Source organism: Octopus sinensis, linkage group LG3, assembly GCF_006345805.1.
Source record: "Octopus sinensis linkage group LG3, ASM634580v1, whole genome shotgun sequence".
Lineage (NCBI taxonomy): Eukaryota > Metazoa > Mollusca > Cephalopoda > Octopoda > Octopodidae > Octopus > Octopus sinensis.
This window is the reverse complement of record NC_042999.1, coordinates 94877327-94904992: the sequence shown is the minus strand read 5'-3', so window position 1 is coordinate 94904992 and position 27666 is coordinate 94877327. Positions and strand designations below refer to the sequence as shown.

Sequence of the window (27666 nt, the reverse complement as noted above, 5' to 3'; positions counted from 1 at the left end):
TGCTATCATAATAGTAGTAACTGTAGCATTAGCAGCTGCAGCATATTATTATTATTATTGTTATTATTATTATTATTATTATCATCATCACCAATACCATTGTTATTGTCAATATGACTGATTCCATTTACTAATTGTTCTTTATTTTCAACTTTTGTCTTGTACTTGAGATAATCATAAATATGTTGTTGCTGAAGGAAATAGTTGGGTAGCAGGTTGGTGAATAGAACATATTCTACAAATCTATAGATAGATTCGGCAGATGGTAGTGAGGTCAGCAATAGAGACAAAAGAAACTGTGTATCCGTCGGGTCACCAGGGGTCAAATGTGTTTACTACTACTAGCGACCTCTGGCCTTGAAAATAAGTAATTCAACCTGTTTGTTATTACTGGTACGAAAAACAATAATTTTTGCCTCCTCGACGAGGCCAAAATAATCAGGAAAGTATTAGATAATTGAAAAGAAAAATATCATATATAGGTGTTCAGTGTTTGCATGTGGATGACGGACTCCATACATCGTTAGGAAATTTCTTGTCTTATTATTGTTTTTTCTACCAATTATTATTATTATTCAGTAGTTTTATTTTTATAGCGTGCTTTCACTTCACTACTCTGTGTGCCTTAGGTATGTGCTGTGATTTGTTGTGATGCTCCATCATCATCATCATCATCGTCGTCGTCGTCGGTTTTGTCGGAACTCCTAGAGTCATGCATGTGTAGCAGGCTTGCTTACAGTACCATGCTATTTGTTCTTTTCAACTATCTAATATGTTCCTGATTATTCTGGCCGTGTCGAGGAGTCAAAAGTTTTCTAACAGTTCTACTGGGCACTCTATTCCAATTTCTTTTATATTCCTCTTGATGCCTTCAAATACTTTCCCCAAGGGCACAAAAATAACTGACACTATCTTCACCTTTTTCATTATCCATATTCGGACTATTTCGTACTTAAGAGGATTGTATATTTATATTTTTTCGACTTACTTCTTGACTATCCGTGAATCGAAGCAGCATGCAACATCAACTATATAAAAATTGTGGTGCATCTTGTCGACCACAACTAAGTCTGGTCTGTTATACTCTAGCACCTGATCAGTTTGGATTGGTAAATCCCGACCGATTTTGCAAGTCTTCGACTCCGCCACTCTCTGCGGTTTGTGCTTTCTTGTGCTTGCCTTTCTCTAGCCCCCACTTTTCACTCAGTTTCCAATGTAGCACGTTCGCTACCTTATCGTGTCGTCAGAACTTGGAGTGGTTTTGGGCAAGTCTAAGGGATTCGAACGAGATATGGGCAATGGTTTCATCCATTCTATTACAGATGCAACACAGCGGAGACACCTACTCATTCCTAAGGTTAACCTTCCAATTCGTGGCCAAAGCTTGGTCTTGCACTGCCACTATAATGCTCTCAGTCACTTTTTCAATGTTCCTTTCTTGAGCCAATCCCACCTAAGTTTTCCAGCAACTTCTGTTGTGGCTCTATGGAATTGATTGGGTAGTCTCTTGTTGCATAATACTTCTTCATGTCCTTTTTGTACTTCTTCCTTTGTTTTTCCATTTTTCTCTGCTTTCAATACTCCCTCATTCCTAGCTGAGACTAGCAAGTTTTCCTTACTTTGGGATATGTTTCTCCTTAAGCTCCCGAGTTCGATACATGCGAAGTCTTGCACACTTATCAGTTTTCTTCTTATTTTTTCTCACTCACCGCAGGTACTTTTTCCTTGTGGTTTCTTTCAAATAGCTGTGTTTAATTCTATTTCCTTCAAGTATTTTCTGGTATTTATAAGTGGATTGATGTTCAATGGCCTAATTATTATTATCATTATTATGATGATGATGATGATGATTATTATTATTATTTTTAAGCGGCGAGCTAGCAGAATCGTTACCGCACAGGTCAAAATGCTTAGCGGCATTTCGTCCGTCTCTACGTTCTGAGTTCAAATTTGGCCGAGGTCAGTTTTGTATCTTTTCAGGGTTGATAAAATAGTACCAGTTAAACACTGGAGTCGATGTAATCGACTTATCCCCTTCCCCAAATCTGCTGGCGTTGTGCCAAAATTTGAAACCATTGAAAACAGCGATATACTTTGGGATATGTTAGCACGCCGGGAAAATTGCTTAGTGATATTTTTCCCGTCTTTAAATTGTGAGTTCAAATTCTGTCGAGGTCGACTTATCTTTAATGCTTTCAGGGTCAATAAATTAAGTACCTGTAAAACACTAGGGGTCGATGTTATCGACTAACTCTCTCCCCCAAAATTTCAGGCCTAATGCCTATAATAGAAATTATCATTATTATTATCATTATTACACACGCATATCTGTAACAAATAACAACGAAAGTGCGACCTGCCCATATTTATCTCAGGATAACATATTCCTTAATGTTATCCTGAGATAAATATGGGCAGGTCGCACTTTCGTTGTTATTTGTTACAGATATGCGTGTGTAATAATGATAATAATAATGATAATTTCTATTATAGGCATTAGGCCTGAAATTCCTTAATTTGTCAGAGGAGAAGAGGGGTTAAGAATGGAGAAAGAAAATAAGTACTTGAGACTCTTCTTTATGCTAATATTGATGTTGGATAAATACGGAGCAGCGCAACATTCAGAAGATAAAAGTTTTCAGGCAGGGGTATCGAGCAAAGACTTTACTAAAGATTTGACAAGAGAACGGGAAGCTGATACATAAGGGGTGAGTGTTAGTACAGTAGTGCATATCCTTAGAAGCAGCACTCGAAAAGACACAGAAGGCTGTATGTGTTCTGGATTTTTGTTACAGTGTACTGGTGAGTATATCAGATAGGTGTCCATTTTTGGTGTAGACTTGGATGTATAAAACTCGTGTAATATGTGGTGGGTACATTAAAATAGACCTGTGCTAGATATAGTCAATATTCCTGTGAGATTCGCATTTTATAGAAAGTTAAAGTCTGATACGGACGAAATGTCCTCTCTGAATTAGTGTGGTCATTGAGATACAGTTTTAACAATATTAGATTACTATAAAACCTGAAAGATGGAATAAAAGAAAGAAGAAAAACAATAAAAACCAGAAAACAAGGATACAGTTTCAGGAACGCATTCAGAAATCCGTAATACTGAAGGAAGTCATGTATGCGTTAGCGAGTTTAGTTTGTTGAGGGAATGTGCCCTGTACATATGTTTATTTATATGCATAGTAACTTAGTAAACGCGTTTTAGTGCTGTTGAATGAGATACATTGTTATTACCGTAAAATAATATCTTCATATTTTCCAGGCCTGTGTTCCAAGAATTAACACTAATTTCTAGGTTGTATTTTGATGATACAAATATCAAAACTATTAAATATTAGTAGACGGTTGTATCATCTGTGTTGTTAATGTACTGCAGTGTGTGAGCGACTTAAATTATTCATTACACAAGACATGATAAAGGTGTTATAAATCTTGCAAGTAGTGAAACAGCAATCTCCAGGAAATTTATGGTTAGATTGAACTACACTACTAATAAGTTAGATGGAACCAAAAACGAAGAAAATTAACTGGTGTTTCCCATGTTTAACAATCAAATGTTTCAACATTGGTGAAGCAAAAATGTTTCCACTGTTTCTCAACGTTCAGGATGCACTAGGATGCGACGTGGATAAGTCTCTCTCTAGGAGGCAGGCAAGGGTGTATTAAAACTACTACTGATTAGTGAGAAGAGAAATGGACATAGGGAGAATGACGAAGATAATAATTAACGACAGGTTCCGATAGCTGGAAGTTAGAAATGAGTATTCCTTACAGCCATTTACAATCACTGGGGGGAGGCTTTTATTCAAAATCCTAGTGATTTTACACATATAGTTGAATTTACAATGTAATGATTTGTGACAAATAACAAGTCTGAATACGGAAATATCAACAATAAAATTAAACATCATAAGATGTGAACTGACTCGCTTTACTTCTAGTTATAAAAGAAACTAAATATAAATGCCTTTTTCTTGAAGGTATGAACTGAATTATTTCTTTCATTGCTATAAAAGGACAAAACAAAACCGCACTGTTAAGTATGAATAGATTAAAAATACCCTGGGGTGGGGGTTGCACGCAGATTTGAATTATTTTACAGCTAAACAGTTATGTCAGCAAGCACTATTTGTTGAACCCAGGAAGATAATTAATGAATGTAACTTTATTCAAAGAAGAGATAAAAATAATTGCGTTCCAAAATTGTCTGAACAAAAACGCGAACAATTATTCCTCTAGAACAACTGCTTCCACAGTTAATGGCTTTCCTACGGACATCATGGTATATGGCAGTAAGACTATAGCACAAGCTAAGGCAACATACCACTGCTTCTCTGCCACTATAACAATTAGCAGTCACACTCCTAATGATCATTAGAGTAATAATGATGAATGTATACTGGTGAAGTATGCCTTGAATGAACTATTCCATTTAAGGCGTATTTCTTAGAATTGATAATGCAACAATTATCTATGATGTTATGTATATGTTTTTTTTTACTCTAGGCACAAGGCCCGAAATTTTGGGGGAGGGAACCAGTCGATTAGACCGACCTCAGTACGCAACTGGTACTTAATTTATCGACCCCGAAAGGCAAAGTCGACCTCGCCAGAATTTGAACAGAGAACGTAAAGACAGACGGAATATCGTTAAGCATTTCGCCCGGTGTGTTGACGTTTCTACCAGCTCGCTGCCTTATGATGTTATATATATTACAAACGGAATATTGAAGGGAATATTCTTTCTGTAATTCTGTTTATTTTGGCATTAAAAACATTATAATTTCTTTTACAAAAATCCAATATCTACATACTATGTTATACAACTGCTGGGACTACTAATGTTATATATATTTTAAATGCGGATGATATGAATATCTATGCTAAAAACGTTAACAATAATAATGTCAAAATCAGCTGGAGTTAATAAAAACACAGGAATGGTATGAGGAATGGTATTGTTGAACATGGAAAATCAGCTCTGCATAATCAAAACCTGTGTATGAATCGTCTTTCAATCCATCATCTTCCAAATAACGAATAGAGTAACTCTAGACTATTAAACCAGACTTAGAAAAAACATAGCAGTCGGAACTCTTCTCTTACCACAACACAATATCCCACAAAGGATTTTCAGTACCAGAACTGATACCGACACTTGGGATACTTAACTGGTCTGTAGAGGAATTCCACTGCTTAGACATTAAAACCAGGAAAATTTTGATATCGACTGGAACTTTCCACAGAAACAGGTATATTGAAATGTTCTAACTAAGAAGAGACGAAGTGGGTAGAGTTTTGAGATCAGTAGAGACAACCTTCGAATTTCGCATAGTCTCTCTGGGGAAGCACCAATTAAAAAACGGCTGTAAAAACAAATACATAAACCTAACACTGAAAAGGGAAGAGAGCATCCAACGTATCTGTAATGGCCTCCTCGGGAAGTACTCTCTTCTTGATGACATTCTGTACAACCCAAAACACCTAGACTAAGAAGGCCAGGATATGAAACGTTCAATAAACCAAAGAAAAAAGATGAAAGACAGGTATATTTCCTCAGTATTTGAAAATGAAAGTAACATCAACAATAACTGCAGCCTCTCTTTTCATCAAACAACACTTCAAAAGCTATACATTTGCATTCCAAGGACAAGAGATTCCTATGAAATACCTAATAAACAAAACAAAAAGTGAAGCCATTCGAGCTCCAAGATCCAACCGAAAATGTAGGTTATGTCACATTTTTGTGGATGATGTCACACATGGGATCAGCAATTACTCTAAAATGTCACCAAAACACTACCTCTCAAAGCCACACGATATTGTTGCTAATATAATATACCATGTTATCCGTTAAAAAGACGGTTCTTGGAGTAATATAGAGAACCTTCACCTGCTTTTGAATACGTATGTAAGCATTAGTATAAGGAATACTGGTGATACATTTCTCATAAAAACTTCAATCAAGTGCAAACATAATAGCCCGAATGTAATTGTTTGGGATAGACAATTAAAACTATGTTCTGTCATAGATGTCAGATATGAATATTACTTAGAAAAGTCACAGAAAAAAAAGAAGAATAACTACGGACAACTGCTCCGAAACAACTATCTTCTATCTTCAGATTACAAATTCACATTTCCATCAATAACTGGAGCACCTAAATTTCGGAATAATATGTTATAGCCTTGATAAGTTAACAGTGTTAAGAAAAAGAAATCAATTAATAAACTCAAACATTACAAATACAATCTGTAAGCGGACAAGTAAAAATATTCAAAATTTTACCCTTGCTCGACTTATGAAGTTGTTTTTTGTTATCAACATTCCAGAGATGGCAATTTGTATTTTGTTAGAAACCAGTACCTTCCATAGAAAATATTTCAAGTAATTAAAAATAAAACATACATACATGCATACATACGTACATACATTCAACACCTTGACTGAACTGATGAGTAATTTACTACAACTCCACCCGGATTATAATTTTAAATTTACCAGTAATTATTGGCTCCCTAGGATAGGTAACAAACTTCCTCAGTACCACTCTTGAGAAATTAGATTTCTCATAACCACAAAGGAACGAGTGAAATAGAATCTTACAGGTACAAGCCAGCAATGTGAGTGGCAAAATTTGTAAAAGTTTCCAGAGTGTAGCATAAGTATATATGCACTCGTCTTGGCACGCAACTATATGCATGAGAATACATAAATAAAAGAATACGTACAGATTTGCGCATGCACTAACCAAAATACTTGCACAAAAACCCACTCATGCACAAATGTACTACTGATGTTGCTGAAATTCCACCGGAGGAACCTTGGACCTAGATTAAAGTCCGGTTTCTTCTCTATTGGCGTGAAACCTAGAAAGAAATCTAAATAACATACACATACACATATGTAGGTATATGTGTATACGTATGTTTGTCAGTGCGCATGTATCCACAATCTTCGCACTGCCCTGCCAAATTAATGTTGATATGACATCAATTCGCTTAAGAGTTTTGTTATTTGGAATGACTAAAAAAGACAACGCATGGTTCTCTTATACGCAGACAACAATTTCTATACGTTCCTATTCGAATATTTTACACCAAAAGATTATTCAAGTTGTTTGATTAACTCACAAATATATTACATCTTGGCTATAATGCAGTTTTCAAAACAAGATAAATTAATTCGTTTCAGCCGGATGCAATTCCGAGGAAAACGGATTAGTTGGCAGTTTTAATTTACAGTATGGTAATGGAAATGTTGCTGAGTGAAGAATGATAAGTAAAAATGAAGTGCGTTTAGTTGGAGTTGGGGTAGTAGTTGTAGATAGGAGAGAAGCCATAGTTATCTGTACTTATAATAGAAGCCTATTGGGAAGTGAAGCCCTTCTAACCTACCAAACAGCTATCGGTTTGACGTGGTTTATAATCCAAATTATTTATTCAGGTGAAAGTATTAATTTTAATCTTAGATTAATTTAAATATAAATAAGTACATAAATAAATAAAAAAAGAACAAAAACAATTGCATACAAAAATTAAAAACAAAACTGCTTTATTAGCATAGACGGGTATAAACTTGTCAGTCAAACTTGAGGCAGATATTCTTTAAAATGTATCAACAAGTATCAATCTAAAACTTATGTATATACGTTGATTTTCTCTCCTGAAATATTTTCGTAAAACATTTTTGGCTATTCGTCTTCGTTGAAATTATGAAGCTTAAAGAGAAAGCAAATACTTGTTTAAGGTCATCAAAATCAACTAGCTATATACAACTGATATGCAGATATATGGACTTTGAAAAAATAAATGTCTAGCATCAGTTAAACATAAAATAACGGTAGTATGGCGGCAAAAGCTATTTAGATTATCTCTTTCTATGAAGAACGGAGTAAAATTAACGTATAAGAGAAAAAAGTTTAAAAACACATGCGAAATATGAAAAATATCAAGCTAAAATAGAATATATTACAGAAAAAGATGATATTATCAAGCATTACTGACGAATGATTTGTTGAAGAAAAAGCCATCTATAGAAAGTTTTTATTGATTTCTGAAACTTTCAGACACTATCTCAGTTAGTATTTTGTTGGCTGGTACGATTTTTTTTTTTCACTTTCGACGAAGGATGTAAGTGGAAAATATTTGTTGACGTATTCAGCTTGTTTTTAGGCAAGCACACATTTGCGAGACAGTTTTAGCCTACAATGTCGATTGTATCTTGACTAGCCTCTTCTCATTATCAGACCTAGTACAATGCTTGGCAAGTTGTTGGTTTTAAACCGGAAGCACTTCAAAGCGATCGAGTTATATAAACCTTATAAGTAATGTTCTGCTTTCAAACAAAAAGATTCCTGGTGGTAAAGAAATCGGTTTAGATACTGAACTATTATAATGGTTACTATCTCAATGTAACTATAACTTACACATATCGTTTTAAGATTGATTTCTTTCTATCTGGTTGTATTTCTCTAAGAAGACTTCTTTCTATCGAAAATAAAATAGTTCTGTACACCATAGCACAAAAAGAAAAAGAAATGTCTTCATTTCATTGCAACTAAACATCCACTGATTCACCATATGTTTTTCAACTTCTCTTCAGTCTACAAGCTCTTTTAAATAGTTACGTGATGTTTTGGAATTTATTCCAGGATTCAATACATTAAGTGATTATGATTCAAACTTTCTTCCCTGGACAGAATTTGAGGCTCTTACGCTTGATTTTACTCACAATGTGACACGATGTGAGCCAATCAATGTACTGCATCACAATAACTCCTAAATTTATAATACGAAACATTAAATTGCTTCACTATTTATTGAAGACAAAATTATCAAATGCTGGACTCAATTGGTATAGCTAGAAATCCATTGCTGATGTTCTGTTCTATCTTTGGATATCCTCACACTAATTTTTCGTACTCCTTCATTATGTTGTCACAAAATGCATCTGTTAACGAAATGTTCTGGTATTAACTTCAGATAAAGATTAATTTCACATCATGTTAGCTTGGCAAAACAAACATCAAGTCCTTGGTAGTCAACTTCAAATAAAGATTTATTTATATTACATCATATTAACGGCCCAAACATAATATCTGGTAGTCAATCTCAGACGCAGATTTATATTAATACATTATGCTAACATCTTAAACATGAAATTTAGTTGCTGGAAGACTTATATTATATCATGGTAACGCCTCAAACAATACTTTAAGTTCCCTGTGGCTTTGAGAAATTAAATTTAAAAATACATTGTATGATAATTGTTTATGATTAGCTATTCAGTAACAATAATACTGAAATATATTTGGCAAAAACACCGTGCTACACCTCTGATACACCATTAGGTGACCAGCAACCTGATATTTTTCTAACTCTGTATTGTCAGTAAACATCTGGTATACTTAATAAATCACTATCTTATCACTATTTTGGCGAAGTTTCACATGTGTCTAGATCCACGTTAAATATTTGCTGCAAGGTTAGCAAGTAATTTTGATTAATAGTATTTTAATTACAGATATATCTAACGGGCTCATTATATTTTTCAGTTGGCGAAATTCATTAACTTTGTAAACAAAGCCAAATACAGAATTACAAAGATGGTTAAATGCAGTCGCATAACCAAAAATAAAACTAAACACATATGCACACACACACACACACACATATATGCATATATATGTATATATATGTGTGTGTGTGTATTTTTGCGTTTGTGTGCGTTTGTGTGAGTGTTCATACATAGTTACAGATATAAATGTATATATGTATATATGCACTAGCAGTATCGCCCGGCGTTGCTCGGGTTTGTAAGGGAAATAACTATATAAGCATTTTTAGAGAGTTACTTCCCTTATACATGCCAATTCGGGTTATCTTAGCCATTTCTGTTTTGGTGTCTTCAAGCCATGAAGTCGTTGTTCTAAAAGAACGCTGGTCTCCTTGACAACGCTTTACGACGTTGATTTCCTTACACTCCCTTCCCCACAGCTTCACGAGGGAGGGAAGAAGGGGGAGAAGCAAACAGGTGCAGGTGTGACCATGGACACCAACTCCGCCGCCATCGACACAAGAAAAATTATGCATTAAAATGGAATAAAAAATGATGTTAAATTATTTTTAAAATCGTAGACTCATCGTAGACGCGCGCTAATACTCAGACGGGCTCGATATGAATCACGACTACAAGATACCCGAATTTGATTAAACTGCACCGCAAAATGTGGGAGTAGTTAAGAATCTAAATCGAAGGGGACAGACACTCACACAACTACAGTTTTATATATATAGATATGTATATGTGGATGTATATATATATATATATATATATATATATATATATATATATAAATATAGTATATATATTCTTATATATATATATGCATATATGTATATATGCATATATGTATATATATATGAGTTTAGCTTGAGCTTATATAGGATATATGATTCATATAATGAATGACGATGAATGAGAAAGCAATAGCAAATGTTCAATTCATATATATATATATATAACGCCAGCTGAAAACATAGTGTTACAAAAAATAAGAAATGACAGATGCTATACAACAAGAGAGTAACACATTGAGATATTTGCAAATGAAAGAAATAGAGTTAAGGTAATAACCAGATTGAGTGTAGTTGTAGTAGTTGGTGTGAAAACGTAGTTGCGTTAACACTGAAAGTTAATGATTTCGTACTTTGAATGTCAAAGAGTTCTATAGGAGGAAGAAAAAGGAGAAAGAATGGATCAGGAAGCGAGAGAGAGAAAGAGAGAGAGAGAGAGCAGTGAAAGAGAGGAGATGAGACATATGTAGATAATGTTGCCGTGTGACGACGATGAGCTGATACTTAGAAAGTAGCCGTATGAGAATACTTTGAAGATCGAGATGAAATAGACTAAAACTATTGTACAGTCACCTCCTTTATCTCCACGCGCGCATATCTAACACATATACACGCACACACACACATTCACGCACAATGATATATATATATAATGATGACTGAAAAGAGTAGACAATCGAAAAAATACAGTCACATATACTGAAATAATTACATACATGTTTCTATATATCCTATCTATCTATCTGTCTATCTATCTGTCTGTCTATCTGTCTGTCTATCTGTCTGTCTGTCTGTCTGTCTGTCTATCTGTCTGTCTATCTGTCTGTCTATCTGTCTGTCTGTCTGTCTATCTGTCTGTCTATCGGTCTGTCTGTCCGTCTATCTGTCCGTCTGTCTGTCCGTCTGCCTGTCCGTCTGTCTGTCTGTCTATCTGTCCGTCTGTCTGTCCGTCTATCTGTCCGTCTATCTGTCCGTCTATCTGTCCGTCTATCTGTCCGTCTATCTATCTGTCTATCTATCTATCTGTCTATCTGTCTATCTATCTATCTGTCTATCTATCTATCTGTCTGTCTATCTATCTATCTGTCTATCTGTCTGTATGTGTGTATATATATATATATATATATATATGACGTGTGTTCATAAGAATACACTAAGATTTATTTAAGACGGGGAGAGCGACGGACAAAGACAAACAGATAGAGAGAAGAGGATGAGAGAAGAATTGTAGATATAAGGACACACGAATAAATCAGAGTAATACACAGGCTGGTGCTATTATATATAGGGCAGTGGAATGATGACATACTTTTTCAGTGCCGCATTGTCAAGAAAACATCTATTGACACTTCATTTCATTTCCTTTCCTTTCGATATGTTCATAGTTAGAAATAATATTAATTCCATTTCTCGATATTTTATGGTAGATAACGAAGGAAGGTGTAATAACTATTATCTTGGTGGTTTCTACCACTCTGGTGAGATTAACTTCATTTGTGATTAGTTTTAGCCGCAAGATTTGAGTCAATTTGATAAAGAAAATATTGTAAGCGTTAAGGGGATTCTGAGTTTTAAAATTTGGAGCACGGAAATGTTAGGTGAGCTTGAGATGAGATACACATAATTTTTCGCAGCATATTAGGTCAACAAGTCATTTGTAGGCATCGTGGAAGCAGGTATGGGATGTTTTGATTTATTAGTAATAGAAGCCAACAGTTCCCAATCACATAACTTCATACTGTTTTTAAAAATGGGCACATTACATTATGGTGACATAGAAACGCTATATTCGAAAGAATGAGTATGAGCATTGTTACGCTTCGTCAAAGTTGGATGGAGCTGTTTCATCATTATTGCGCTCGACCAGAGTAGCCTGGGGCTAAAAAAAAACAACAACCATCAGTTATAAGTAGTTGCTAAACTGAAATCAATGGCAAATAATGATATATTCTTTGAAGAAAATCCTGTTTTGCATGTTGCAGAATCATTACAGCCCGAGGCAATAGGGAAAATTCCTTATTATTTACTCAAGGTAGGGATGTAGTCTTAAACATACTGGAAGAGAATACAGCGGCTGTGATACGCCTGCGATTTCTACAGATATTATAAATATAAACACAAAAAAACACACGCACATGTATACGCATTTATATATCCATACATTCAAGTATACACACACAACATACACACGGCAAATACTGACATACAACACACACACACGCTGACACACATAAACACACATAAACATTAATTAGAAAAACGGTATACGCGTATGATTGTAACAGAGCGTGTATATTATTCAAATTATATAGTATTATAGATCGAAACCGATTTAGAAGATCGGCTGTAATGGATGTATAATACTATATATATTTAACTGATTATATATATATATATATATATATATATATATATATATATATATATATATATATATATATATATATTATATATATATATATAATATATATATATATATATATATATATATATATATATATATATATATATATAGGCACAGACATGGCTGTGTGGTAAGAGGCTTGTTTCTCAACCACAGTTCCGGGTTCAGTTCCACTTCGTGGCATTTTGGACAAGTGTCTTCTACTATAGTCTCGGACCGGCCAAAGCCTTGTGAGTGGATTTGGTAGACGGAAACTGAAAGAAGCTCATCGTATATATATATATATATATATATATATATATATATATATATCTATATATATATATATATATATATATATGTTTGTGTGTCTGAGTTTGTCCCCCCACCATCTCTTGACAACTGATGTTGGTGTATATACGTTAGAATATGTACTAGGCTTACAAAGAATAAGTCCTTAGGTCGATTTGTTCGACTAAAAGCCGTGCTCCAATATGGCCGCAGTCAAATGACTGAAACAAGAAAAGATAAAAAATAAAAAATATATATTTGAAATTCTATGAGAATTACTTAATACAGTTTTACAGCATGGTGTGGATGTAGGTGTCTTCAAAACAAGACTAGATCTCCTGTGAAGGGTTCCAGATGAGCCTACCTCACCGCAGGAAGCACAGATGGGGCAGCTGCATCAAATTCTATCATTCACCAAATACTACACGTCAGAAGAGGATTCAAACAATGGTGTAGCATTATCAACGGTGTTGCCTCAACATGACCGCAGCTTTGAGGCTGAAATAATTTAAAGATTTTAAGATTTATATAAATAGCTGTATATTTATTATTGAATATTAATCATCTGAAAATGTTCAGTCTTTGCATTCTCTCTATTTAAATGTGTACATGTATATACATATATGTTGTATATCAAACGAAAGCAGTTTTATTCGATTATTCGCATAATTTTCTCCATACCGACAATATCTTATCAATTTGTACCAGCAAGATTTTATCGGGACCCTAGGATATGTAACACACTACCTAAAAACCAATCTTGAGAAATTAGGCTTTTCTAAACCAGAAAGGAGAAAGCTAATTCGAAAACTACAGATCCAATCCATCACAGGAACTCCAAAAATCTGTAAAACGTTTCAGAAGTTTATCATTTAAATATACATGAGCAACTATATGCATGAGAATACAAATCAGCACGCACATGCATGCATGCGTGCGTGCGTGCATACATACATGCATACATGCATACATGCATACATGCATGCATACATACATACATAGATCCACATGGGTATGTATATATATCTATATATATCTATATCTATCTATATATATATACATGTCTGCGTGTTTAAATCCTCACAATATTTTTATCTGCTTCGTTTTTCGCATGCACATATATACGCATGTGTGTTTATCTGTGGGTGTGTTTGTACGCACGTAGATGTGCGTTTGTGTCATGTGAGTTCATGCGTCGATAATTTATAACCGTTTATTCTTATTTATCTACTTCATGTATCTAGTTGCATTATGTATATGTGAGTGAGTGTGTATGTATGTCTATGAGGTAGTATGTTGTGTATACTTGTATGTATGTATTTATGCAAGTGTGTATATGTGTTTTTCTGTGTGTCTGTTCATGTATATGTATTCACGTTTGTTCTTAGAGCGTATTACAAATGGAATGTATAGGGTTTGTCTAGCATTAGAATTAAACCAAAATTATATTTTAATCACGAAGCGTTTGTAAGACAGTAGAAATATATATGGAGAATGTGAAACTGCTTTGTATTTTTTATCAGTAGAAATGCCAGACCTGTCTCAGTTTTGGAACATTTTGCCGGTGTTGGCGCTACTTGGATTCTTCTATCTGACTACTGGAAATTAATCGTATAAAATGCGAGCTATAAAATGAAGCCAAAACCACAATGAAAGCTAAAAATCTCAAATACAACAAGAACATCAGCAATTGCTGTAGCAACAGCAACAACAGCAACAACGACAATAAACTAAAACCAACATAATACTGAAAATAATAAATGAAAATAATAAATCCATTGTGAAAGAACGAATTACAAAGTGAATAAATGATAAAGTTAGAATAGTTACAAACAGTAAAAGGAAAATGAAAAACAACGTAACATAAAATGATGAATGTATATATTATATTTTATATTTTGTAACTTTTACCTACAGTATTTGTCATCAATGTCCAAAAAGAAATTTTTAAAAAATCAATACTACATTTAGCTGAGTTTCTCGCCAATTTTTGCCACAGCATTTTTCTATTAATAGTTTTTTTTCTTTCGTTACTTTGGTAAATATGAAAATGTAGAGACGTCTTTCTTATTTGTCTTACAAGTAGAGGATTTTGGCCGAGTATAGACAACCATACTATTTCTATTCTTAAATGATAGATTCTTGGCTGCGAGCAGATGTTAGGAGATATAAGGTGAAAATGAAAGAAATAAGAAATTTTAGATGAGATTTTGGAAGAAGGGGAAAGAAGATCAAAAACGAGACAGAAAATGCGGATGAAAACAGAGAAGAGATAGTCAGATTAATAATAACATTTTCTTACAAAGATATAAAACTTTAAATTTGATTGAGATAACGGTTCCAATACTTCACTTGCATTAATAGAATATCAAAGCTGACAGTAACTATATTCCTAAATATTCTATATTCCTAAATATTCTGAAAATCCACATCATAATAGAATACCAATAACATTTGGGTCATTGCTGGTGAAGCACATTAAGTACTGATGAAAATAGAGCTAGGCATGATAAGAACAAACAAATAAAAAAGGAAAATAAATTCAATCCAGTTAACACACAATTCAAAATGTAATCGTGCTCGGCAGGGCCAATTTCCAATACATTATTGTTATTATTGTTGTTGTTGTTATTATTATTATTATTATTTCTCTTTTATCACAAGTTTTGTTGGAGCTCCTGGAGTCATAAATGAGCAGCAGGCTTACTACCTGCAGCCTACGGTACCATGCTATTGGTTTTTTTTTTCAGCTATGTAATACTTCTCTGATTATTCTGGCCGTGCCAAGGAGGCAAACCTTTTGTAACAGTTCTACTGGGCACTTTATTTCAGTTTCCTTTATATTCCTCTTGATGCCTTCTGATACTGTTTACAAGGACACAGCAATAATTGGCACTATCTTCACCTTCTTCATTTTCCATAGCCTATTTCGTATTTAAGAAGGTTGTATCTATGTATCATTTCGCCTTCCTTGTTGCCTAGTCGTGGTTCAAAGGGAGATGCAACATCAACTATATAACACTACTTGTCCACCACCACTAGGTGGTCTGTAATGCTCTAGCACTTGATCAATTTGAATTGGTAAATCCTGGAATATTTTGTTGGTCTCCGACTCCGTCAGTCTCTGGGGTTTATGCTCATTCTACGCCTTGCCTATCTCTAGCTCCCACTTTCGTACAGTTTCCAATGTAGCTCTTTCGCTACCTGATCGTGTCGCCACAACTTGTAATGGTTTTCGACAAGTCTTGGGCATTCGCTGCCAGTATAGCGCTCTCGGACTGTTTATTTTTAGGGTTCCATTCGTCAGTCATCACCTATTTTTCCCAGTAACTTCTGTTGTGGCTACATGGAATTGATTGTGTTGTCTCTTCTTGCGTAATTCTTCTTCTTCTTCTTCTTCTATCACCATCGCCATTGTTATTATTATCGTTATTATTGTTATTATTATTGTTATCATTATTGTTATCATCATTATCATTATTATTATTATTAGTAGTAGTAGTAGTAGTTGTAGTAGCAGTATCATTATGAGAGACACAACGCCTGAAATTTGAAAGGGTGAGCCGTTCAATTAAATAGGTTTCACTCCATTGTGTCCACCTCGGAAGGTAGTGATCCGGTTGTTGATTCAAGATAGACTGCTTTGATGAACGATGTTACTATCATCTCGGAACTTTCTACCAACAAATGTCAATGCATAGTCTTCTGCTGATATATGCTCGTCCTTTCATCTGAAGATATATTGCAGTAGAGCCGTGAGACTTCTTCGGACAGGTATTTAAAGTTATCAGACAAAGAATGCCGCTTAAGGCGCTGCTTTCCAGACTCATGTATGCAAACTTGGTCAGGGGATGCACTTCGACACTTGGTGGAAAATAGATGTTGCCGAAGGGATATGACACGATTTTCAAAGGCAGTCTAGTCGGTGTTAAGCCTTTGCCGCCTTGTTTTCGTTTTAGGTAGAGGCGGTCTACGTCACTGTTTATGTAGAAATAATGAGTGTTGGTTAGTAGCTTTCGGGTTTTCACAACAATAACTTGAGTTTCATCGAGCGTCCACTCATGTAAACCAAATGTTGGTATGAGTACTGTCACCGCAAACATAGTGAAGGCTACTGTTTTATTGAGTGCAGGGAGTTCCAAGGTCAAAGTTTTCTTTATTCAACTGTAATATTGTTCAGTGACACGTGTATGTTACAAGTGCCATTGCAAGATATGCATTATGTATGTACCTATCTATCTATCTATCTATCTATCTATCTATCTATCTATCTATCTATCTATCTATCTATCTATATCTATCTATAAGTGCATATGTGTATATATATAATATATACACATAATATATATATATATATATATATATATATATATATATAAACAGATATATAGATAGATATAGATATCGTAGGCTCAAAAGGTTAAAGACTTTTTCACTTCCCGTTATACTAATACATCTGTTTGTTGTCTACACCACCTGTCTTCGTCTTTTGTTTTTTTTTGTGAATTCTTCCCCTAGATATATTAACAGATAGATAGATAGATGGATGGATGGATAGATGGATAGATAAATAAGACTTGCGCTCACCTTCTGGTTATAATTAGCAACATTAATAAAAAGATCTGCCAAAAATATATTTCGAGTCATACAAAACGACACTTCTGCACGTTAAAATTGGCTTATTTATTTTGCGTTTTGTTGTTTTTAAGAATTTTATTCAAATTAATCTAATATACATTTTGTAATATTATTTTTCTCAGTAGGACCCGCTGAGAAATTAAATGTTGTCTTTCTGTAGTTATAGTTACGCTAAATTTTGATATATTTACATGGTGGCATTTCTATGCAAAGAAGCCATCTGAATTAGAAGCAAACTAAAACAGGAAAATATAATTATGCCTAAAATTGACAGAACTTGCTTCTCTTCCGGTATGAGGGTAGATATTCAGTGCATTCTAAGATATTTCCTATTAAAAATTAAACAAAACAGAAATATTTTTTGTATAAATGTACAAACAAAAACAAAAGAAAAGAGTGAAAAATCCTCAGAGAATTTTGTAGCACATCCATATATAGCAAACGCAAAAGCACATGTTCAACATCAAATTCAATATTCACTACAAAAAGAGTCCATCATCATCATCATCATCGTCATCGTCGTCGTCGTTGTTGTTATCAATATGTCCCAAGAGCCTACTAGTTTTTAAAAGTCGATTTACAAATACGTTATAGAACTGTAGAGATGTACATGTATGTAATAAACGAGGTTGTTAAAGCCTTATGCATGATATTGCGCAAGGCCAAAGTTTTGACATACAAATTCTATGCAAGCAAGTAATAGCAACTCTTTCACACATAATTGGTAAGCACCCATTCAGAGTACTGCACAACCCTGACCAATGGTACACCGAACACTATGTATCTAATGGATGCTCCGTATATTTTCGTGAATATATTCTGCATTTGGCGTGTCATAAAGGACCCCATGCATTCCAGGGCATAATCGTTCAACAGTCTGTATACAGTTGAAAGATGCTGAGCTTGTTCTGCCCTTTGTAAAATGTAACCAATCTTCCGTTGGAAAAAGAAAACCTTTTAGCATCTTGGTCATTGTCACCCACCCTTGGTGCCAATGGTTATGAGAATAGGGCGATTTGTCTTGCTTTTCATACGGTCATTCATGCCTTTTGTGCTTGCAAAACATCTTCACACTTCTCCGCGAAGATCGCCACTCATTATGAATCAATTTCCTAGCTTTTTTGCTTGACCATAATTAAGAAAATTGTTGTTTCTTCTTTTTGCATGACCGTGCGTTGCTACTGTTTTTACTGCTATTGTAATTCGTAATGTCCTGGGTATGACTTTAAGCTGCATCCGGGAGTGGGCCCTAGTAAATGAGTTCCAGATATTAGGAGTGCGGAATAACCCCTGATCCACAATTGTTTCCTGGTCTACTCAGGCCCGGAGTAGTAGCACTCATTACATGTGGGTTACCTAGTATGTTAAGTACTGAGAATGAAAGGTCCTAGTTCTCGTTAAAATTTCCTTCTCGTCGAAGGTAAAATTGTATAAAAAAATATAAAGTTCAGTCGGTTCCTGGTCGTCTCAACCTCTGTTCTGCCACTGGTTTTGTAGCTGATTCCACTGAAAAGTAGGCAGTGTTCCGTGAAACACTTTATTTACTGAAAACAAATTCCTGCACAAGACCATCTTGGACGCTCGGAACATTAGTACAAGCTTACTGAGTTTAGGAAGTGGTTGTACTCGGTCACAAGTTGATGTCCACCAATGCCAATCTCATCCGAGATATAAATGACCATGCCATTATTAATATTTTCTCAACGTTACAATTATCACACAGTATGTTTCACTTGTTAAAAACTTAACTAAAATCTAATTCTTTTTTATTCTTGTATGGACGGTATTCTTCTATTGTGAAAGGATATTTCATTCACATTCCTATATGTACATCCATTTTCTGTCAACAGCGTGAGAGAATAAGCCATTAAGCCAGACCTGTTAGTTCGAATCGCTTCTCAGGAAGAGATTCCAGAAAGTCAAATATAGTGAAACAGCTATTCCACCAAAAACATAACAGAAACATATTAAAAACATTTTAATCAGTTAAAAATAATTAGGAAAGTTCAAGGTTGGCAAAAGCAACTCTTTTACTCTGGTAATCTTAAGTATCAAGAGCAACACCACCAACAAAAGATTTAGCAGCAACAATAATGTAATTGTTTCTGATTAGGTATGAACCCAGCAAAATCTGAAGGATGGAGATTTGTCAATTAGATCAGCACCAGTACCTCATTGGTGCTATTTTTGTTAGCAATGATTTGTGTATACCATAATAATAATAACGATAATGATGATGATGATGATGACGACGACGATGGTGGTGATGATGATGATAATCCAAGCATATTCTGGGATGTGTAAATGCACACAGATAGAGAAATTAGGGTCAATACGTGGGATATAGTTGTCAGAATTCACTAAGAAAACATATGCTTTCCAATCGATGCATCAATACCAATAGATGACAATATTTCTCTTAAAGAAACGGAGAAAAATTCAAAATACAAAGATCTGGAAAAAGAGATAACTCGGATGTGGAGTTTAAAAACAGAAACAATTCCTATCGTAGTAGGCGTATTACGTATGATAAAATAACTTGCTGACAAATATATGACAAAAACATAAGGACTTACAAATATATATAACATACTGAAAATAGCACTACTGGGCATCGCACACATCCTCCGTAAAACACTTTCAATACAGTGAAAATAAGACCACCACAACAAATCACAGCACATACCCAAGGCACGCAGAGCGGCAGTGAAAGCACGTGATAAAAATACAAATAGTGACAGTAATAATAATAATAATAATAATAATAATAATAATGATAATGATAAATGCTCTGATGCAGTACCAGGTAGTGACTCTCATGGCTTCTCTTAACTGGTTAAAGTTTTATGTACATTCTTTTGTCTTGGCATGAGAGATTGGCTACAACAAATACTGTGCTCAATACCAGAGATTTGCTTGTCATTTGTTTGACCTTTACCAGTTGAGCATGTCCCTAAGTAGATGACGATATGTGCATCTCTGATCACGAGCAGAAGTAGTGGGAAACCATCGTAGCCATGTGTTGAGAGAAATTCTTTGGGGTTTGGATAATTCACCTTTGCAAATGTGTGTGTTTCATTCAACATCTTTAGACAACCTTTATTCAGGTACCTTTTGACCGGGATGGGGTATTTGACTAGACGAAACTGGGCCCCACTTGCAACGTCATGCGCTGTTTATCTTGGTATGAAATAACCATGTCGCGCACACATGGTTGTGATGCATGTACCTGGTGTACCCTTATCAGACAATTATTCATGATGGGAATACTGGGCTTCGTATATTTTACCCCTGTGTCACTTTGATGGTTGCACTGCTCTCTCACTCAATAATAATAACAATGATAATAATAATAATATATTCCCCTAATGCAGTACCTGTTCTCTGGTGCATAATCGTGTTCTGATGCAGTACCAGGCAGTGGCTCTCGTAGCTTCTCATCTTAACTGATTGGGAGCGCTATCATGCATATGTTTTATCTTGGTGTAAACGATGGGCTATAGAAAATAATCTGCTCAATATTCTGCTCAACAGATCTGTTTGTCCTCTACTTCAACTTAACTCGTTTAACATGCCCATTAGTAGCGACATTATGATCATAAGTAGGAGTAGTGTGGGAGAATCATAGCCAAGTGTTGAAAGGAATTCTTTGGAGTTTGAATAATTCACTTCTGGATCAACACAAACTCCCCGAACGCTAAAAACTAACGATGTTTAATTTGTTTTTCTCTCGCTTACTCAGCTGCAAAAACAATATGATCATAGAGGATGTTTGGTAATCCCATAAAAAGAAATAATAACAATCATTTTTTAAAATTTAGTTAATTTAATTAACTCACCAGCAACCTGGTTCTGAGTTGTTAGTCGATACAATTGAACACAGTACAATACAATTGTTTCAAATGGAAATTGGAGGAAGGACGTTAACTAACTCAACTTATTCCCATCAATTTTGCTTTTGTTTCTCAATTGTTCCTCACGTCTTGCCAAGAGGAGGAATTAACAATAGAAAATACCCTGGGATGGCGTCAAAGAATGCGTCGTTAGGGAGACATTATCAATGTTGATTGCTAAATCATCCAATTATAGACGCTTGCTATAAAAATTATGATAAATTTTCTTTCGTCTTACATTATTAAAAAGAGGAAGATGAGGAATTTTGTCGAAATTACTGCTTTAGTCTACAAAAACATCCCATTGGGGATTATTTAACAGAAAGGTCAATGCCAATTTTTCAAAACAGTAAATCTTTAAACTCTTAGCTACCAGCATGTCCATCTCTATTACTTTCGTCACATTCCTGTCCGTAGAAGCTGGTACGAGAATAAATTATCGTTCTTTAGCGGGGCGATGCGATGGATTTTGAATCGGCCACCGCGGCCTTTTTCTCACTCACTATGCCGAATTGTTTTCTTCTGTTACAGATGATGCTCCCATAAAGGTTTCACTCATCTTTGTACACGGGCAAGCTGTTGTTTCTCTGCTCTTTGAGATTTTGTGTTTATGTATATGCAGGTTCCTTTTCATCTATTTTTGTATCTGTGTAAATTCTGGAAGTGGAGGTGTTTTCAATTCCCCACATCTTTACCGTCTTACTAAACAATATTCCTGTCTGGTTTCTTGTAGCTGAATTTCATATCTTTCTTAATTTCTCGTTGCTGCACCTGCTTTATTGTAATCTCTTTTGCTATTATTTTGATCAGTAATAAAACCAACAGCAAAAGAGGAAGTAAAGGCATTGGTAATTGTTGTTTTCATAATGTTCTGCTGAACTTAGCGGAAATGATTTTGACGTTATTGTTTAATTTGTTGATTGTTTCATTAATATTTGAGAAAAAAGCAGAGCTGGAATAACTTTTTAATTTAATGTAAACGCGTGGGTGCTGATATTATTGGTGGCTTTGTCATTATTGTCTTTGAATTTGTATTACTAGTAACAGTATTAGTATCAGTTGTAGAGGTAGTAGCTTTAGTTGCTATTGTTGTTTTTGTTGCTGTTTTCTTCTTCTCATTATTGTTGATTTTGTTATCGTGATAGCTTCTGGTCGTGGTGATACCACTCAGTTGCTCTTATTGTCTTGTAGTACGTTAAAATGTTGTGGCTATGGAGAATGTCTTTTGTTCTCATGGTGAAAACATCACCGTTTATTGTTAAATCCACCACTTATGTTTACTGGGCTTGGAACATAATTATTAATTTTCTGTTAATTTTTAAAGCAGAAAAATGACGAATATTGCAAAACTGCAAACTTCACCAGCTAAGAAATCACGCCAAGGAAAAGTGAAATTTTACATTCTATGTCAGTTTGTTAAAAAATGATATATAAAAAAAGATATAGTGTACGTAGCCATTTGAGGGCAAAACAATAAATAAATTGTAAAAGATACAGGCGTACAATTGGCGAACACAGGACAAACAATAACAACATCAAAACCAACAACAATCTCAATAGTAATAATAAACTACTACTACTACTACTACTACTACTACTACTACTACTAATAATAATAATAATAATAAGCCATTCTACTAAATGGACAATACCTGAAATTTAGTGGGAGGGACTAGTCGATTACATGAACCCCAGTGTTTCATTGGTTCTTAATTTATCGATCCCAAAAGGAAGAAGAGCAAAGTCAACATCGGTGGAATTTGAACTCATAGCGTAAGAATGGACGAAATGCCGCAAAGTATTTTGCTCGGCGTGTTAAACATACTGCCAGCTCGCCGCCATAATAATAATAATAATAATAATAATAATAATAATAATGATGATAATTAATAATAATAATAACAATAATAATACTAATGATGATGATGACGACGACGACGACAAGGACGATGACGACGACGACGTTGATGATGATGATGATGATGATGATGATAGTAATGGTTTCAAACTTTGGTACAAGGCCAGCAATTTCGGGGCAGGGTGCCAGCTCATTTCTAACCGCGATACAATTTGAAATCAGAACACAAAGATAGGCTAAATGTTGCAAAGATCTTCGTTCGGCGTGTTAACAATTCAGCCAGTTCGAGTATGCCCCTCTCCCAAACACGGGGTGGTAGTATAAGTAAGAGTGTTGATGTTGTTGGTAATAGTTTTAGTCCTAGTTGAAGAAGTAGTAGCAGCAACAACAACAATAGTAGTGGTAGTAATAGTTGTAATTAGCTGTGGCAGCAGCAGCAGTTGTAGTAGTAATTGTTGCTTTATTAGTAGTAATAGTAGTGGTAGTAGTAGTGGTGGTAGTAGTAGTAGTAGTAGTAGTAGTAGTAGTAGTAGTGGTGGTAGTAGTTGCAGTGGTAGTGTTAGTAGCAGCAGCAGCAGTAGTATTAGTAGATGTTGTAGTAGTAGATGTTGTAGTAGTAGATGTTGTAGTAGTAGATGTTGTAGTAGTAGATGTTGTAGTAGTAGATGTTGTAGTAGTAGTAGTAATAGTAGTAGTAGTAGTAATAGTAGTAGTAGTAGAGGAAAGTACAGGATAGGACAATTAACTGGTAACAAGGAACTACATGGCCAGGTCATGCAGCAAACTCGGGATACTGGAAGTGAGGAAAGATAGTGTGGGCTGGAAGAAAGAAGGAAACAAACTGAAACAAGAAACTGGATCGTTAATTATAGCCGCTCAAGATGGCTCTATTAGAACGAATTTGATAAAGACAAGATAAGGGAGTGTAGTTAGCTAGCACAAAATGTGTATTAATGCAGGCGTACCTCTTTCAGTAAATTAGCGCATTAGGATGTTAGCCAAGCCAGTGGATTAGCAGTAACAGGAAAGTGGTAGGAACACGACCCGAAGGCTGTCCTAGCGTATGATATAATTACAGGGATTTATGAGATTTCTCCAGTGAGGCCGATCATATGATTAAAGCAATGAAACCAGATATGATCGTGTAGAGGTAAAAAAAAATAGTGTAACATCATTGATTTTGCAACAATTTACAATAATAGAGTAGATATTGAGAAAACTGAGAAATATTAGAACCCTAGCCAGAGAGATGGAGAGATTGTGAAACACAAGGGTGAAAAATTGCTGTTGTAGTAATTGGTGAATCCAACATAATAACGAAACCGGTACGAATGATTTTTCTTCAGATACCTAAACTGAAACATTTATTACTGACCTACAGGAAATCATCATCATCATCTAATCTGCAAGAATTCTAACAAAAATTCTTGTGATATATGAGACTTGCCATTAAATCCTAGAAAAAAAAACATCTCTAATAATTAACTTAGCTTGTATTAGCTATAATAATAATAATAATGATAATAATAATAATGATAACAGAAGAAAATTCTAACTGGGCCCCACCTGCAAGGTCATGCGCTGTTTATCTTGATATGAGATCACAATGTCGCGCACATATGGTTGTGATGCATGTGCCTGGTGTACCCTTATCAGACGGGTAGTCCTGATGGGTACACTGGGCTTTGTATATTTTACCCCAGTGTCACTTTGATGACATGCACAGAATAATAATTATAATAATAACTTACAATTCAATCTAACTTACTAATCAATACTCTCGGAAACGAGGCATTGTCGTGGTGGATAAAAAAAAAAGATAATAATACACCTTGGCGTCTCCAAACTCTTACAAGGATGCATGTCCAAGTGGAATACACTTCTCTTTCTATACCATAGTGATGAGATGAGCCAATCTAATAACATCAGTATCAAACGAGGCACCTTTCAATGTGACTCCCTCTTCTCATTACTCTTTTGCATAGCACTGATCCTATTCTCCAATGAACTGTGTAACACCAAGTATGGGTCCGAAGTATATATTATAGTAAACCATCTGTTTTATATGGACGATCTGAGGCTGTTTTCCAGAAATGACGAAGAGCTAGTAGGGTTGTTAACAACAGTTAAAGAGTCCAGCAATGACATCGGGATGGATTTTAGCCTTGATAAGTGTGCTAAAGCAACCTTTGTAAGCGACAAGCTCAAGCAACCAGCTTCAATTAAATTAGATACCGACACTACCATCAAGGAGCTTGACCCACATGAAAGCTATAAATACCTGGGGACAAACGAAGGAGATGGTGTACAACATGCTACTATGAAGGAAAAAATATAATGGAGTATTACAGGCGAATAGGAGTGAAAATAAAATCTGAACTTAGCACCAAAAATCGTGCCGAAGTCCTGGCACTTTCAGTAGCCCATCATTAACAGGTATCTTACAGAGCTCCAGCGCCTGGACAGGAAGGCAAGAAAATTACTAACATCTAAGAACATGCACCGCCCAAAAGCAGACGTTGATCGTCTGTACCTACCTAGAAGTAATGAGGGAAGAGGAATGATGCAGGGAAAACTGTTCTATAGGACCTCCACAGTAGCAATGAGCAGGTACTTATCTAGTACAGAAGAATGGATGCTGTGGCTTGTATGCAAACACGGAAGCTGCAAAAAATCACATTCTACTGTCAAGGAAGCTTGCAATTTCGGAAGGAAACTCGGTATTAACCCTAAATTAGATGAAGAATCTGAAACCACTACCACCAAGAAGTAAAGCTGATCAAACAGATTTCTAAAAGAATGGACAGAAACAATTTGAGGAGCAGTGGATCTAGAAGCCTCTGCATGGACAGACTATACTTCGAAACGGAAATACTGATGTAGACCAAGCAACAACCTATCAGTGGCTGAGAAGCTCAGGACTTGAAGCAAAGACTGAAGGTTTCATGTTAGTGGCGCAAGACCTGTTATCTTAATGCAGCATCAGCAGATAATAGAGCAAGTAGGAGGAAGTGGAGCAGCAAAGAAAACAGGATAGTGATGCAGTGCTACTTAGAAAGTGAACCCAAAAGAAGGGACTATAGGAAACGGATGTTAACACTTTGGATAGAGAAGGGTATGTTTAAATTGACTCAGCAGAGATTAGTAGATCAAGCTAACACTATTCGGAGAAGAGTGGATGACAGAATTGGAGGTGAAGGAAATCACAAGAGAACTGGAAAAGAAAGACCAGGCAGTAGGAAAGACAAAAAACAACATAAGAGATACAGCTTAAACGAAAGAAGAACCTAAAGGAAAAAATAATAGCGCAACCAATAAGGATTGGACAACCAGCACTAGCGATTGAAGTGATTCAAGTGAGGAAGACGGAAGATTTTAGATGAGATGCAGGAAGTAGATTCTATTATCAGTTGGATAGATACTTAAAAAATAGTAGACATTAACTTATTGATCTATGCAGGAAGGGTAGTAGCTACTAGAAAATTAGATATTCCACAACACAAGATTAAAAAAGAGCAAATGTGGAAAAGGAGATTACAAAATAAACTGAAGACTTTAAGACAAGATCTCAATAGAACAGAATACTGAACACGTTAGGAACACGTTAGGAAACACGTTAGGAAACACAAGATGCAAATCTTCTCTTGAGAGGAATTACAACCGTGTTTCGTGGTCTGCTACCACAACAGCTCCTTTATAGGATCCAGTTAGCTCAAGACATCATCAGGAGGAACCACGTCCGGTTTCCGCCCCTACTCTTCTACCGCTTTGACGTGGCGGGGCCCCCCCTTTCGAAGATGTGTTCAGCTCTGGTGTTGGGTGCATGTCTTCTTCTTCTTTCTTCTGTTCCCTGGCCTCTTCGATGTATCGTCAGCGAGTGTCAGCCGGTGACTGACTGTCTTGTCAAATTTTTCCCTTTAAATACCTGCTGCATAGGCTCCAGCAGGGAGCCCCATTAAGATAAAGAGAAAGGATTTGGGACAGCTATTGAAGAGTTGAAACAGCGTATCATCGCACTAGCAGGCAATCTACCCAGATATCAGAACAGAATAGATCAGAATCCACAGAATAGATTATTTGAGACAGATCAGAGATTTTATAGCCAAATAAATTGTGGAAAACGAAGTGCTGAAGACGAGAAACCTAATGCAGAAGCTAGATACTTGAGGAGTAATATTTGAGACAAACCAGTCAGTCATAATAGAGATGCAGTATGGTTAAAGAAAGTGAGG

The 27666-nt window shown here is 35.4% G+C and overlaps 2 long non-coding RNA genes across 2 annotated transcripts in view; one reads left to right on the top strand and one right to left on the bottom strand.

Annotated features, from left to right (window-relative positions):
* LOC118762513 overlaps positions 1-27666 on the bottom strand; it is a 963298-nt gene that overhangs the window by 67523 nt on the left and 868109 nt on the right. The gene's annotated exons all lie outside the window — the stretch shown is intronic.
* Positions 145-27293, top strand: LOC118762515. Its single transcript, XR_004998271.1, has 3 exons — positions 145-156; positions 2796-2802; positions 27084-27293. It is a non-coding gene; the product is annotated as an uncharacterized LOC118762515 (long non-coding RNA).